Below are 16680 nucleotides of genomic sequence, written 5' to 3'. Positions count from 1 at the left end.
GGGGGAAGCAGGTGGAGGATCCAGGAGCTGAAGTTGTTACAATGTTCATCAACCATTGTCCTGATCCTGGTCTAGCTCTTTCCTTCCAGCTGAAACCTGTGGAGGAGTGGACTACTGCTGAGGTCCAGAGCCGCCTTGATAACCGTGTTGCAAGTCTTAGGAAGCCGATGGTCACTACAAATAGGACTCTTGGTTCGTCTGCAGGCCCTGTTCTCTCTTGTCTTCCTCAGCTTGGTGCTCAAACGCCTAGTGCTGCGTTGTCAGCTGATGCTACACCATTTGCTGTCCGTTTTCCCCAAGCTGCTTTAGCATGTGATCGTTCCTCAGCTTCAGGGCCCTTGAATCAGCAGCCACAGCAGCATGTTGCTCCACAATCTACATCCTTTCAGAATACAGGTCCACCCCAGCCACCTTTTTCCTCCAGTTCAGGAGTTGACCCGCCTCCTCAGATGACAGAGATGTTCGATAAGGTTCTGTCTCTGTGTGCAGCTTCTCTTGCTACAAAACAGAGTGGTCAACATGTGAGGAGTTACACACGTGGTTCTAAACGTCCTCAGCATGCACCATGCAGGGTTTGTTGCTCGGAGGAGCATACCACACACTCACACTGCAGATTGTTCAGACTGTGTCTCAACTGCTTCGGCTCAGGACACATTAAAAGGGATTGTCCTCAGCCTGCTCATCACACACCGCAGCTGTCCTCCCAGTATCCTAATTTAAACTAGAGAGCCCGTGTGATGAGAGGGGAAGCATGGGCAGAGTGGATAATACCCTCACGACTACACTGGATGCACGCTCTGTTTATACTGAGTGTCGCAATACTTCACCTGAGAACAGTGAAGTGATTTTCTTGGGGTCACAGAGAGTCCAGAGGGCTAGTGATTTGTTTTATGCCTCAGTTTCAGTTAGTGACCGGACTACACTGAGGGGTATGTTGGACTCTGGGAGTATGTCGTGCACATTGAGCGTGGAGGCAGAGAGCAAACTAAGAGCCGCGGGTGTTGATTTGATCCCTCTTGCAGTCCCAGAGAATGTGGTGCTCGTTGGGTGTGGTGGCCTTCTCACTCAGCCTCGATACATCTATGAGTTGGACATTGAGATCTATGGCTTCAGATTTACAGTACCGACATTTTTGATACCTGGCCAACATGATGAATTCATCATTGGTAGCAATGTGCTCCGGCCCCTTATTCAAAGAATGAAAACTGATTCGAGGTACTGGGAACTCATTACATCTAACACTGCAAACCCAGAGTGTGAGGAGTTTTTGCAGCTTCTGAGTTGTGTTTCTCGGTGGTCAAACTCTACTTCACCTGACAAGATTGGAACAGTTAGGCTCAGACAGGCTGTTACCCTCCTTCCTCGTCAGGAGTATGTGGTTTGGGGTAAGCTCCCATCCACTGCACCACTGTCACTGGGAGGCACTGTGGTTGTCGAGCCGTCATCTGCTCGTTCCACTCCAAAAAACATTTTGGTGGGTCGTGTAGTCACACCCATGTGGGGGGATCGTTGGGTCCCTATGAAGGTCCTCAACCCAACAGAAAAACCTCTGATACTGCGCCGCAATGCTAAAATCGCTGATGTCTTTCCATGTGTTGCTGTGGAGGACTTTGCGTTCAGTCAGGGGAGATCGGAACTGTACTGCAACCATTCAGCTGTTTCAACAGGTTCATCACATCACAGTGCTGATCCAGTGCAGATGCTGAGAGACTGTGGTCTGCATGACATTGACATAGAGAGCTGTGAGGTGTCAGATGAGTCTAAAAGAAGGCTGGCTGAACTCGTGGTTTCTTACCAGGATGTGTTCTCCAGGGGAAAACTGGATTGTGGTGAGGCTAGGGATTTTGTTCATCGCATTCACTTGACTGATGACCAGCCATTTCGCTTACCTTATCGACGCATACCACCAGCACATTATCAGCAGTTGAGGGAGGTCTTGTCTGAGATGGAGATGACGGGTATCATAAGGAAGTCTATTAGTGAATATGCCTCCCCGCTTGTTATGGTGTGGAAAAAGTCTGGGGACATGAGGATATGCACTGACTTCCGCTGGCTTAATGCTAAGACCGTTAAGGATGCCCATCCATTGCCCCATCAGTCTGACTGCCTTGCTGCTCTTGGTGGGAATGCGCTGTTCAGCACCATGGACTTGACCTCTGGTTTCTACAACATCCCTCTCCATGAGTCCGACAAACATTACACTGCTTTTACCACGCCGCTTGGACTTTATGAGTACAACCGTCTCCCACAAGGTTTATGCAACAGCCCAGCTTCCTTCATGAGGATGATGCTTAACATTTTTGGTGACTTGAACTTTTCCAGCCTCCTCTGCTATCTAGACGACCTGTTGGTATTTGCACCGTCTGAGGAGGAGTCGTTAAGGAGGCTGGAGGTTGTTTTCTGTCGCCTGAGAGCAAACAACTTGAAGCTGGCCCAGAAAAAGTGTCACTTTCTCAGGAGGTCTGTGAGGTTCTTGGGCCATGTTGTGGAAGCTGGTGGTGTTTCTGTTGATCAGGAGAAGGTAAGGGTCATCTCAGGGTTTGAAAGAAAAGACCTCATGAAGGAGGATGGCTGTACTCCGTGCCAGAAGAAGGTGAGGTCATTCTTGGGCATGGTGCTATTCTATCAGCACTTTATTCCAGCTTGTTCCCGTATCGCAAAGCCTCTTTATGCCCTCACCGCAGGTCAGAAACGTAAAGTAAAGAGCGGAGGACATGGGAAAGCTGGAACCTTCCGTGTTCTGACTCCCCAGGACTGGACTCCAGCTTGTGAGAAAGCGTTTGGAGACCTTAAAACTGCACTTCTCAACTGTGTGGTGCTGGCACATCCTGATTTTGAGAAGCCATTTATTCTCTCAACCGATGCTTCATTGGATGGGCTCGGTGCTGTTTTGTCGCAGGTCCCAGCTGATGGAGAGATTGCTAGACCTGTTGCTTTTGCCAGCAAGACTCTCAGCCGCAGCCAGGCCAACTATCCTGCACACAGGCTCGAGTTCCTAGCCTTAAAGTGGGCTGTATGTGATAAGTTCAGCCACTGGCTGAAGGGTCACAGGTTTACTGTGTGGACGGATAATAATCCTCTCACATATATCCTGACCAAGCCCAAACTGGATGCCTGTGAACAGCGCTGGGTCTCTAAGCTTGCTCCATACACCTTTGAGATCAGGTATGTTCCAGGGAGACAGAATGTGGTGGCAGATGCTCTGAGCAGAGTTCCTTTTGTGAAGCCTTTGGCTGATCGCCTTCTGTCAGAACCTTGTCAGGAACTTTTGGAGCATGTCTGTGAGGTCCCTGATCATGCTGTGCAGGATGTTTTCCGTTTGACCTGTCAGCTTCAATCAGTGGACAGCTCTTCCTCCATTACAGCTGACACGTCCATGACCTGTGCCGAAGTCTCCTCTCTTCTGTCATCTGCCTGCAGTGGAGATGCTGGTCAGACTCAGCATGCAGCATCTTTAGCTGATCATCTGGGCATGATAATCCCACACACCACAGGTCCATCAACAGCTCTTTGTCTAACTGACCTGGTCTCTCACCAGAAAAACGATCCTGTTGTTTCCAGAGTTGTCCTGTACGTTGAGCGGGGACGCCGTCCATCAAGGCGGGAACGCTTTGGTGAAAATCAACTGGCTCTAAAAATTCTGAAGCAGTGGGATAAACTAACATTGCTGAATGGCGTTCTTTACCGTGTCATAAAAGACCCTCTGACAAAAGGTAAGCGCTTCCAGTTTGTGGTCCCTGATGCTTTGAAGTCTGTGGTTCTGACTGGTGTCCATGATAATGCAGGTCATCAGGGCCAGCCACGAACATTCTCCTTGGCTCGTCATCGTTTCTTTTGGCATGACATGGAAAGAGATGTGCGAGATTACGTGAGAAAATGTCCCAGATGTGTCCTCAGTAAAACCCCAGAGCCTGCTGTGAGAGCCCCTCTGGAGAACATCAGGACCAGTGCTCCGATGGAGCTGGTGTGTATTGATTTCTGGTCAGCTGAGGACAGTAACAACAAGTCTGTGGATGTTCTGGTGATCACTGATCACTTCACAAAGTTAGCACATGCTTTCCCGTGTCAGGATCAAACTGCTAAACGAGTTGCAAAAAAGTTATGGGATGGGTTTTTCTGTGTTTATGGCTTCCCACAGCGCATTCACTCAGATCAGGGTGCAAATTTTGAGAGTGAGCTGCTGGCTGAGCTTTTAGAGTTGAGTGGTGTCAGTAAATCGCACACCTCACCCTACCACCCAATGGGTAATGGGACTGCAGAGAGATTCAATCGCACCCTGGGCAACATGTTGAGATCTCTTCCTCCACGTTCGAAGCATAAATGGCCTCAGATGATCCAGTCTCTGACTTTTGCCTACAACTGCACGGTTCATGAGACCACAGGCTTTGCACCGTTCTATCTGATGTTTGGGAGGATTCCCAGGCTGCCTGTTGACCTTGTTTTTCGGAACGTTCTTCATGATGATGCTATTTGTGACTACCACACTTATGTCAAATCACTGGTTGAAGATTTACGTTCTGCCATGCTAATGGCTGAGAAGAACACCAGTGCAGAGCAGAAACATCAATGTGACCAGTACAACAAGAGAGTCAAGGGTCACCCTCTGTCAGTTGGAGATCAGGTCCTGGTGGCAAACAAGGGAGCCAGAGGAAAGCGAAAGCTTTCTGATAAATGGGAGCCTGTGATGTACACGGTGGTTGCCTCCAAACCTGCTCTCCATATTTATCGTGTTAAAGATCGTCACGGCAATGAGCGTGTGGTGCATCGCAACCTCCTTCTTGACGTGAACTTTTTACCTGTGGGGATGACCTTGGATGGGAATGTGAACCGCCAGGTTGATAGTGTGGTTCGAGTCCCCCCGGTTCCTGATTCACATGGAACAGGAAGATTTAGTGAGGCTCCTAGTGCTGTTCCTGCTGAGCCTTCCCTACCCGACTCCCTGTCCTGCAGTGATGGGGATGACCGTACTGCTTCATGGGTTCAGGATGTGTCCTTGGCTCCATCAGTTGGAAATAGTGACCTGCCTCATGACTCTGAAAACTCCTCTATGGAAACAGGGGTACTGGCGACTGCTGGTTCCTTACCTCATCTTCCTGATGCTGCTGGCTCTGTTCATCCTCCAGACAGGGTGGGTGAGGATGTTGTTCGCCGCCTAACTTCACGCTTTGGGAGGGTTATTAAACCAGTTTGTCGCCTGATAGAGTCCATGGCCGTCATTGAGGCGCTTTATGATAAGGATAATGTTCAAACTGTTATTGACGTGTGAGTTTCCAAATTCTCATGTGATTCCTGCCATTGGCTAGGATTGTCTTGGTTTGCATAAGCTTCAGTACCATTTATGTGTTTACTCTGTATGGGGGGGTGTAAAAGGCACCTCTTGTTGTCCATGGAATACTGTGAGATTTTGCTGGGCGTCGAGCGATCTCTAGTCTCCTGACCCTATTGTAGGGTAGCTGTTTGGCTGATGTGTTACATTGTTGCAAAAAAAAAAAAAAAAAATAAAATTGTACTGCTACTAAGTGTCTTTATCACTGTTTTTTTATTTTGTGTAATTCTAGGGGGGTGAATGTAACCTGGTTGTTGTTATAATTACACAAAATGTCTTTTTTTGTTGTTGTTTGTATTGCTCTCTACCTGACCGAAAAGCTGTCATTGTTTTGAATGTGTTACTTTAAGAACAGTAGCCCCTCCTTTTTATTTCTTCTTCTATGGTTTTGTCTTTAAAATGTTTGCGTCCCTTAGGCCCTCCCCTTTTGTCATGTTGTCCTGCGGGAGAGGTGTGTCCTATTTACTTTCTATCTAAATACTTCCAGTTTATTTGTAGATTTATTAAGTTGATTTCTGTTATGTATTTTTGTTTGTGTAGGACTTGGAGCGGGCAGCTTGTAACTATTGTTTTTCTGTTGGATATTTTCGTCAGGTATGTTGTATAAAAAAGGTTTATTTTATTTAATGTGAGACATGATCCCGCCCTTTTTGTCATGTTGTCCTGCGGGAGAGGACTTGGAGCGGGCAGCTTGTAACTATTGTTTTTCTGTTGGATATTTTCGTCAGAATAAATCTTTGAAAGCCAAACAGAGTCACGGCCTGACTAACATCCAATAACCAGCACAACGCAGAAGGGATCCTCGGTCCTAGACGGGACTGCGGAGGTCCCGGATCGTTGTCTGGACCTCTCCCGTATACGGTTATCAATCCGGACTGCTAGATTGATTAGCTCCTTGAGAGTCTTAGATTCGTCACGGTAAGAGAGTTCATCTTTCATCCTCTCGGAGAGAGCGTTGCGGAAAGCCCCTTTAAGAGCCGCACTATTCCACCCCGTCTCAGCAGCCAGAATGTGGAACTCCACTACGAGTTCAGAGACAGGCCGGTTACCCTGTCGTAGCTCCCAAAGTCTCTTGCTAGCGTCCTCCCTACTGGCTGCCATATCAAAAACCTGCTTGAAGGACTCAATAAAGTCATCATATGAGTAACGATGCACGCTCGACTCGTTAATTACCGCCTCAGCCCATTTCAGGGCCTTGCCTCTTAAAAGACCAATGACATATGAAATCTTACTGGCGTCATCGCGGAAGGATTGAGGCGATCGACCAAAAACCAGAGCACACTGGAGCAGGAAACCCCTGCACTTACCCTGCTCCCCGGAAAACGGCTCCGGCGGAGGGGAAATAACCTCACGGAAGCTGGGTGAAGGGGAGGTAGTGACGGGAGCAGGCGAGGCGGCGGGAGTACCGGTTCCTGCGGCAGACAGCTTGATCTTAGCACTTATCTCCTTCAGCTGCTGCGACAGTTCGGAGAGGCTCTGCGTTAGCTCAGACTGCTGCTGCTGCATAGCCTGAAGCTCGTTGTTATGGCGGCCTAACAGAACTCCTTGCTCTGTTAATGCAGTTCGTAGTTGCGCTACAGAGTCAACATGGCCAGATGGTTCTGACATGTTTGTTTACAGACTCTAGTGCAGAAACAACTACAAACGCCACACCAGCAAAAGGTAAGTTCGAATTTATTTGTGACCAGCAGCGGGGAGGGGGGCAGACAGGTGGACGGAGCATCCACTGGGGTCGATGGGCGGACAGGCAGGCGAGCGCGTTGAGCGAGGGGAGCGGGGGGGGGGATCCAGCAACGAAGGCGGACGGACAGGAAACGGAGCCAGGCAGGAGACGGGGAACGGCTGTGAGCAGGAGCCGCGTGGAGCCGGACGAGAGGCCAAACCAGACCCTCTTACAGACCAGGAACGAGGATTACTTCGGAACGAGGACTCTTTGACCAGGAACGAGAACTCACTGGAAGCGTAGAACCATCTGGCAGCGCTATCAGGATCCGGCTTCTATAAAAACGCTCCTCCTGATGAATAGATGAGCTCCAGCTGGCCGCTCCTGTCCGACACGCCCTGCAGGAGAGAGGGTAGGAGACAACACACATTCACAGCACCGCTTCATGGACATGACACATTCCCATGGTGGTGGCAGTATTATGCTGTGGGAAGACATTTATTCAGAAAGCTGGTGGAGGTTGACTTTTCAATGGCCCCACACATCCAACCCAGTATTATTAATTGCTGCAATCCATGTATTAGCATATGGATTGCAGCAAATCCATGTGCTAAAATGGCCCAGTCAAAGTCCAGGCCTAAATGCAATAGAGAATCTGGGATAGGACTTTATAAATTGTTCATGAATGCATCTGCTCTAACTGAGCTTGAGGTATTTTGTAAAAAACAAAACTTTGAGTGTGTAGATGTGTAAAATTGGCAAACATATTTCCAAATCCCTCAGTGTTGACAAATGCCAATCACACTTTTCAGGTTTCTGTTCATAAAATCCTCCCCACTTCACATTTATGCTTCACGCTGAGTTGGGCCCATGCCATGAAATTCTGAGAAAAAAGACTAAAGTTTAGGCTGCACAGTGGCACAGTTAGTAGCACTGTTGCCTTATAGCAAGAAGGTCCTGGGTTTGATTCCCGGCATGACTGTCAGGTTAATTGGTCTCTGAAAATTCTCCCTAGGTGTGTGTATGCGTGTGGGGATGTGTGGGTGTGTGCGTGTGTGTGCATGGTTATTTGTCCTGTCTGTGTTGCCCTGTGATGGACTGGCGACCTGTCCAGTTTGTACCCCGAAATGTCTCACTAGAGATATGCACCAGCACCCCACCTGACCCCAGTAGGGACAGAGGTGTAGAGAAAATAAATGGATGAAAGACTAAAGTTTGTGTTTGTAAGTGGACCAAAATGTGTAAAGGTTTGAGGGATGTGAATATGTTTGAGAAGCTCTGTGATTAAACCCTGCATGTAAGGAGAGAGATGAGGCAGAGGAGCAGGAGCGGTGGAAGTGGGAGACGGATGGGTAACTGAGCCAGGTCCAAGTTATGCTGACCGGGAGCCAAGAGAGCCGCACATTTTGCATACAAATGGAAGCGGATCAAGTTCGCTGCGAAGCTGGGAAGGAATCTTTGCCTTGTTGCCTGGTGTTGCGAACACATCCAACAGAGCTAAACATACAGGCTGGGAGGGAAATCCCATCATTAGAATGTGCAAAACCCACAAATACTGAAAGCACCCACGGCTTTCCTGAGTATCTCCCCATCCTGCATCACTTTCCTGTCTCTGCTGAACAGCATCCTGTCTGTAGAGGCTCTTCTCCTCCAGCATCAGTAGGTATTTTCTAAAGTTCCAAAGTTTGTGATTTCCTTTTGTTTTTTAACCACTATGCTCACACATGGTTCTATAGACTTTTATGGCATCTTTTCCGAGAATCCAGGACATAGCCGTCTTTGATGAAACTCTATCTCTGCTTCTCCTAAACAAACATAACAAGTTACATTAAATACGAGGAAATGATCTGGGTCAAGGCACCAATGAGTAGCTCAGCAGAATAAATCAGAGCATGTGTTTCAGCTTGAACAGAAGCTGAAACACTATGTGTGCGCTCCCTATTTCAGGGCAGAACTGGTTGTGCTCTCTGGTTAGCACATCTGTTTTGGAAGATTGGACAGCCAGCGACTCTCCACTCTGGCCAGGCCAACACCCACAGAGAGTTTCCACAGTAAAATGTCACAGGATGCCCCTGATCCTGCCAAGTTGGATCAATGGATGTTTTTCATTGTATGGCTGACTTTTGTTCTACTTGAGAGATCCGCTCGAACAATGCAGGTATTGTCCCGTAGACTCAGAAGGAGGTTTTATTTACAAATGGAGGATAAAGGTACTCATGTTTTGGCAGGGAGTTTAATGTAAAATATTCAGGGGAAGAAGGATGTTGTTTCCTAAGATGATTGTACAGCATATATCACGCCAACCATTTCAGGTAAGCAACAAAAAAAAAACATCTGAGGAGCTATAAAGAAGCTGGCTAGAAGAGAAATTTACTGTTAAGTTTAACAGTCAGAAAGAGTCTGAATAAGGAGCCCCTGAGGCCTGAGGGTCTCTCAGAAGAGCTTGAAATCTTTTAAAGAGAAGGGTTGGGAGCTAAAACTGTGCTTTGTTGTCTAAAGTTCAGCATACCATTCCTTTCAGAGCTTCAGCTGGCCCCCTTGCACATCCTTGTGCTGTGTGTGAAGGACTTTCATTCCACAAAATGCTCCAGAGAGCCTCGGCTGCCTACTGCAGTAAACCAAGAAACACTGAAACTCCACTTATTACAAAACCACAAGAGAAAGGTCAGTGGCTGTGACTCATCCATGTCAGAGTCCTCTGAGCTCTGGCTCCACTCATGCAGCCTGTGGGAAGCAGAAAGGCTGGATGCAGCAGGCAATTCTCACAGAACCCGAAGCTGTGTTGAGGACTGTCACTTAGTGTCACTTTTATACCCTTACCCACCCTTTGATGGCTAGCTTCACATTGCACGCATACCATTATTACTTTCTCTTTTGCACCACACAGTGTATTTCTTTGAATGAATCCGCCAAAGTCTTTTGGCCATAGCACACAGCAGCTGGATATTCATTTCTCTCCTCCCTTTAGTGATTTCTTGCATTTTTATGGATTTTCTTTCTCTTTAGCAATCCCAGCTGCCTTCCACGCTTAGTAATGCGCCTGTACACAACACAGACCTCGCACTTGCACCAAACACTGGCACAGAACGGAATCTGAAGTCACTTTTTTGGTATGTCTGGAGGTTTAAAGAAAGCAGGGAAGTGTTAATTACAAGCGCATCGGCAACAGAATCTGTCGGGGCAAGTTGTGTTCAGGGAGGTTCTGGCAACCTATCAAATGAGAAAACCTAAGCCACTCTCTTGTATGTGCTTGTTCTGAGGCCACAGACTTTAAGAGAACAAACACAAAGTCTTTAATGCTCAGGATACTTTGTTCCATCGTTATGTAGCACCCTCAGCACTCACTAGCCCCACAAAGCAAGATGTGGGAAGAAACATTGAAATTTCTGTTACTACTGAAGCACTTAAGACAACAAAATCACTGGTAAGAATACTGACATCCCTAAAAATTTATATAACTGCTTATTATCTACTGCTCAAAATGGAAAAGGCACAAAAAGTCATTCAGGTTAAGCAGCTGTGTATTGTCAAGATGCATTGTTCACAAATAAGCAGGCACCAAGTGAGACGAATTTTGCTCAGCCCTGGAAACAATCTTTGCTGGTGGGAATAATACGCAAAGGCAAACTGAGGAAATAAGCAAACACCTAAAGAGAAGCAGCGCCCGGCTGTACTTCAATGAATTTTTAAATGTATGATGTAAACAGTAGACTCACAACCACAACCCAGAGAAAGTTAGAAACGTTTTATTGATAAATAGGATAATGTACAAGATAGACAGCAACTGCGTCCTCAGCACAGTTTTCTTGTGAAGTAGAAAGGTGAATGAGAGACTTTAATAAAATAGTAGAAGTACTGCATATTCAGGAACTGAGAAGATACCCAACAGAGGGGGTTTCCAAGGCAATTATTTTCCGGAGTTTCAGACTTTGACTTGAATCCTCTGTGATTAAACAACAGAGGAATGGAGAATGTCCTTTAACTAGGGATTGTTTCACCCACAGAACAACGTAGAGGGAACTCCTCTATACACTGGAAATAGGGGAAGATGATGTCAACTCGTACAGAAACTCCGGTAGCAGGATGACATGGATTACTGATCTAAAGATCAGAGCATACCATGGGAAGGCAATAGCTATGATCCAATACTCAAAGGTCCAGGTGAGAAAGGTTCAGAACCAGAAACAGCGTCACTCATAGTTCAATCTATAGGATCAGGCAAAGGCCATGGTCAGGAGAGCGTGATTGGTGATTTGATTGGCAGCGGACTGCATTATTTGATTGGCCCGTCGATTGATATCACTGACTGAGAGCACATGCAGCGTTAACTGGACGGGGCAATCTGCAACCAACAAAAATACCAAGAGATTTTGGAGAAACTGGCCGCCCAATTACATCATCAAAATGTCAACCACAGCTCCTGCGTGCTCACATTCCTGCCCAATAAGAGGAACACACTGCTAATGGAGACACACCCAACTGGGCTGGAACCAGTTGCCCAGTTGGCAAATGGGCAACTGTGAGACTTCACAATGGAGAGGAGGATGAAGTGAAGAACAATTTGGAGATATTAAAGCGGAACTTCTGTGTGTGGTCTTCATAAGTTAGGAAACTGCAACTGGCCCATTTCTACATTAAACAGTTTAAACATTATAAAATGTAACGTACCAGGCTGGATGAGGACCCAAATTTATCTTTCCACTATTCCAAAAGAGGATGGTTCAAAACATTTTGTGTGTTACATTATGTCAGTGTAATTAGATGGGTGATTTGGCTTTCTGCCCAGGGCGTCCTGGCTTGGGGAGTGTTTTAATGGCTGCTTTGCATGTTGAGCCAATGGAAACGGGTGCCTCCGCCCTCTTATGTTCACGCTGCGTCAGAGTTTTTACTTGCTTCAACAAAGCAGTGTTGTGTCTATACACAGCAGCTTAGAACCAGTTTTTACTTTCTTAGCTAAATATATGAATAATACCAACAAGTCTACAGCTGGACAGACAGAACCCCAAAGCAGAATTACAGTTCTTGACAAACTGAAGAGTGATGTAGGCTGCCTCTTTGATTGATTTTTCTTACTTCTTAAATACAAAACATTGGCACTGTTTCCATGGTGATACCTTTTTAGGCAGATCATTTCTCCTTTTGTCCTCCATTGGTCCACGTTTCACATTTTTAAGAACACACTTCACAATATCCTGTATTGGTAAAGTACAGGAACCAGAAAAAAATAATGAAGAAGAACCCAAAATGCAAAGAAAGATTTTATCCAATAAACTTTCACTCCAGAAACAGCTTCAAGTCATTCAAAGGATCCACGGGGACACGGGTCTCATCATGAAAGATGTTAGAAGATGCCTGCCTGAAAGTCTGGCTTCTGCCAGGTACAAAGGATTTAGGGGTGGTTTCACACTGATGAAACATCAGCTGAGACAGATGTTTAAACCTGTGGTGAGGTTTACTCAAGCAATCCACCAGGTGTGATGACAAACCCACATATGCAGACAGAAAGATGACAGGCTTGGAGCCCGGCCCATTCTGCCTGTTAAACACAATCAACTGTCATCTCCATCCGTCTGCCAACCTCCCCACTTGCACTTGCAGGCATTGCAGTTTCCTCTGTGTGTACCTCAACACTTCCTGCTTCGTTTTGATTAATGTAAATACACGTACACGCCCTCTGCAGAGGTCATACAGTCCACTCAAGTTTCACTCAGCTCTTCTGCTGGAACAGAAACAAGAAGTCTGACATAGTCTACTAGCGACATGGTATCAGAGCAGACATGAGGGGTGGTTTGTTTGAACTTGTCTGACTTGAAGTTTGTCTTTTCTTCAATGAGTTGTATGACTTTAACACACACCCAGATACACGTTTACACACCCCCACACGCCAACACACACACTATCCCTCTAGTGGTTCAGGCACTAGAGGGATTCCTAGCCCAGGGGTGATGGATGGGTGGCAGGGGAGACTTGATGGCTGTTTGCTAGGTTGAAGAAGTTTGTCTTCTTATAAAAGTGGTAAAAAAAAATTCTCAGGTTGGAAAAAAGTGCCAATATTAGTAGAACTCCCTAAATATCTGATTTTACCTTTCATTAGTCACACTTGTTGGAACTGTAGCAAAGTTCAATGTGTCACTTTGGTCAAAATTAAATAAAGTAAAGTTCCAGAGAATACAGTTCCTCAAAAGTATTTAATTTTATACATGTTATCACATTGCAAACTTCAATGTTTTCAATATTTTAGTCCCACCACAAGAAAGTGCATAACTGTGAAAGGGAAAGAAAATGATACTTGATTTTCAAATTAAAAGAAAAAAATAAAACAAAGTTGTGTTCAGCTCCTTTTACACTAGTGCCCTGGAATAAAATCCAGTGGTAATTAGAAGTTCCCTAATTAGTAAGGAGAGTTAATTAATGTGTCATTTAATCACAATCTAATTGTGATTAAATTACACAATGGCCAATGAGAAGTCTGGCCAATTAGCCAGACTGCTCATTGGCTTTTATTTTGGGATGTCATAGTAAAGAGGGCTAAACACAATCCCACTACATGTTGGATGAATTGCTAAAACTCCCCATTTGACAGATAACATGAATTATTATATGCTTTCTTTGACAGCCAAACTGCAAAGTCTGGAGCAATCACAATGACACATGTGAGTTACATTTTGTAATAATAGATTTTATTGCATCACTGTTTGGGTAACTTCTTTCATACAACCAGATGTGCTCATGATTACATACAGAGTTGTCTTTCTGCTGCTCCATGTAAAGATTCAGGCTATAAGATAAGGTAAAACCAGTAGGTTCTGACAGTTTTTAAGTTAATCATTTACAACCACCATAGTAGAAAATGCAACAGCAGGGAGGAACTGTTTTCTGTCTCACTCCCAGACTGCTCTGTGTAAAGTTCAACACATGATTTTGCTGAGGTTCTTGGTAAATACCAATTTTACCTCCATACTTTTTCATTTACAGATATTTCAGAAATCCCAGAAAGTCCAGAATATAAATGCTAGAAGCGAAATGTGAAATCTTTATTCCCTGCATAGCTTAAGGATGTATGATGACATGGAATGAAACATCTCAGAAGTCTGTTAGAGACAAATGATTAGAAGAGGTAAATAATTAATAGTTTAACAGTAAAAAACTGCATTGTTTTCAAATCACAAAACTCAAAATGACTTGCTCCAGTAGGTGACAGGAGCAGGACACGGTGCACAGGTGTGCAAATATGCACAGCCTGGATTTTATGAACAGTGCAGCAAGAGTTCACTTCATATCAACCTTTCCATCTCTGTTTTTTCAACAGCGAGGATTTTTTCTATGTTTCCACTGTGGGTATCCTCTTTTCCTGACTACATGAGGTGAAAAGGCTAAATCTGTCAAAGCAGAACCAAAGAACTAATTATCTAATTCTTCAGAATATATAATCTCCTGATTGTATGTGTACAATAAACATTTGTTCATTTTCCATTTATTACAGCTTAAATGTAACAAAGTCAGATGCATAAAGGAGATGGGTTTTTTATATTTTTTTATTACTATGCTGTTGTTTTGCCACTTGTAAGGATTTGCTTGAATCCGGCCAGCAGATCGCGTAAACAGGATGGAGACAGGCATGGCTCCTAAGAGACAAATCCAGGATATTATTTTGACAAAACAGCAGCATTGTAAAAATCCTTCTTCCCCATGGGGTTTCTGACTGGAAGTTTAACCCACTCTCACACTTTTCCAGTGTTTGCCTTTGTCTCTGAGTCATTGCTCAGAATTCAGACTGGAAAACATGAAACACATCAAACATACTGAGCTGAAGGAGAGAGGAGCAGATCCCACAATGCCTGAAGAGGAAACATCCAAGAGAGCGGTATTCTGAAGTCACAGCACATTAAGGCAATTATTTTATTCTATTGATTTGGACTATTAATCAATAAATCAGATACATTCTACTGATTTTTCATTTAACCACTCAAGTCTTTTCATAAATATTAGGAATAAAATATGAAAATAATTAAATTATTTAATTCAATTTTTAAATAAAAAAATAAACATATTATTGCGAAATGTGCCGTAACAGAGCATTTCTTTAGTGAATTGAACCTGGTGAAAGTAAAACTATTCTGCCTGAAGAGTTTTGGTCTAAAACATACTTACAGACAAAGGTGTTTATATCTTAAATGCAAATTTAATATATATACATATATATTCTACAGTTTTGTCTTAATTATTGCTCTGAATATGTTTTTTTATTTTAATAAAAATAAAGCAATCTGATTTTAATCAGATTGCTTTTTTAGAATCTGTATACTCCAGAAAACAATTACTTAATTTCTAAATTAGTTGATGATTATTTCAATAATTGATTTATCACGATTAATCTGATTAATCATTTCAGCCACATAGCATATTACTATCATATTGTTATGCACAATTTTTAAGGCTCTAGAGATTTTTCGTACTTTCTCTAAGCATTGCACAATATGACATTAGGGTGTGTTTAGTAGTATGTCAACTCTGGGGAAATCTGTCAACTCCCTGCAATGTTTTCCACTTGCGAAATAAGCTGTCTCACTGTGTAAAAATGAACTTCCATTTGTTTGGAAATTGCCCTATAAAAGTCTTCCCAGATTGATGAACAGCAGCAATTGTTTCTCTAAGTTCCCTGCTGATGGCCTCCTTATGAGTGTATTGACACACATCTTTATGTTCCAGACCAGCAGAATACAAAAATACAGACTCCTGCTGAATAGTGGTGGCCACAGTAGCAGTTATAAGTACATCAAATACATTTAATTAACAACATCTGGCCAATACTGTAGTTTCCTATTACATCTGATAAAATTCCAATCACATCAATTCTCCCTTCTATTTCACAGCTAGTTTGTGTTACCCTTTTTAAAAGGTTTTGTTGGCTCTAGTGGCCTTTATTTGAAAGTAGTTTAACAAGAAACAGGTAATGAGAGAGGGGAAGACATGCAGCAAATGTCACCAGGCTGGGAATCAAACCTGTGACCACCACGAGGACTAAGGCTTGTGAGTTGTGTTTTGCCCCTGTGCCACCACAGCACCCTGAGTGACTTACCATCCAAAGAGTGAGATGACTTGTAATTTTTTTTAACATCTACTATAGGATTTAAAAAAACCTTGTTCTTAGTGTATAAACTGTAAAATAAAAAACCAAAAGACAAAAAAACCTCAAAAACAACATAGCAAAAACAGAATGAATATATTTTCTATATTTTCTTCTTGACTGAGAAATTAAGTAGGAAAAAGCTCATCATTTCTAATGTAATGACAAGAAAAATAGACCTAAATCTTACTAAATATTACCCACTTTACTTTACTGTTCAGTAGTACTTTACTCCATAAAAACACTGAAGACAAAACAAACAAACTAAATTTGTTCATAAGATCAAGATCAAGTAATTGTGCTCCAGCAGAACCCGGGTTCATTACAGAAAATCACAATAAAACACATTGACAAAATGTGAACCCGTTAAATGACTATAAATACGTAAGCCATGTGTTGTGCAAAATATATATTATTCTGACAATATGTGTACTCTACATAATCACGATTCTTTATTATCCGTAATTACCAGAATGACATGACCTTAATATAAACATCCTATTTCTTCTTTGACACCCATAAACGTTTTGAATCCTTGTCTTATTAAACGTGTAAAAATAAACA

The sequence above is a fragment of the Xiphophorus hellerii genome, chromosome 1, assembly GCF_003331165.1.
Source record: "Xiphophorus hellerii strain 12219 chromosome 1, Xiphophorus_hellerii-4.1, whole genome shotgun sequence".
NCBI classification, from domain to species: domain Eukaryota; kingdom Metazoa; phylum Chordata; class Actinopteri; order Cyprinodontiformes; family Poeciliidae; genus Xiphophorus; species Xiphophorus hellerii.
The sequence above is the reverse complement of the archived record's forward strand: the minus strand, read 5'-3'. Positions refer to the sequence as shown.